Below are 654 nucleotides of genomic sequence, written 5' to 3' on the forward strand. Positions count from 1 at the left end.
TTTTAACTAAACCAAATGACAAACTGACACAAAAATATTAATATGTATACATCTTAACCATAGATCGTCCTAGCCAAATACCAGGTTGTGCTTGAACCAAGTGATATTGGTGTTCTACCCCGCACCGTAGTACCTGACCAGCCACCCCCAGGGATATTACCCATAGGGAAAGGCCACCACCATGATTCTTTATTGGTGAATCCAAGCTAGATGCTACACAATCACTGGCACAGCCTATATGTGCAACCTCTTGTGCATGACATATCTCTTCATAGCAGCACCAGTTGTTGAAGGCCTGCTTGGGTACTAATGTTGCTTTAAATAATATGGAACCTTCATATAAATATATTCATAACATTCCATGGGTCTTATGCTGGACAGAAATAGGAATCAGAAAATGCCAAAATAGTGAAGTAAACTCAAAATGTATTCGAAAAAGTAATGTATTTAAACTGCAGTGTATAAGGCATGCTATGATGCAGAAACACTATACTGACATAAAAAGTTCACAGAAGACCCACTAGATCCTGCTGGACTTGAGGGTACAAACTGGAACTGCTGTGCCTCGCACTCGCATTTCGCTTCCACTGAAGCACAAGTGTATGTTTAGTACATTTAGGTATTTGTATTTTTAGCAAATTTGGGTTTATTTGC

Source organism: Spea bombifrons, chromosome 1, assembly GCF_027358695.1.
Source record: "Spea bombifrons isolate aSpeBom1 chromosome 1, aSpeBom1.2.pri, whole genome shotgun sequence".
Taxonomy (NCBI): Eukaryota; Metazoa; Chordata; class Amphibia; order Anura; family Pelobatidae; genus Spea; species Spea bombifrons.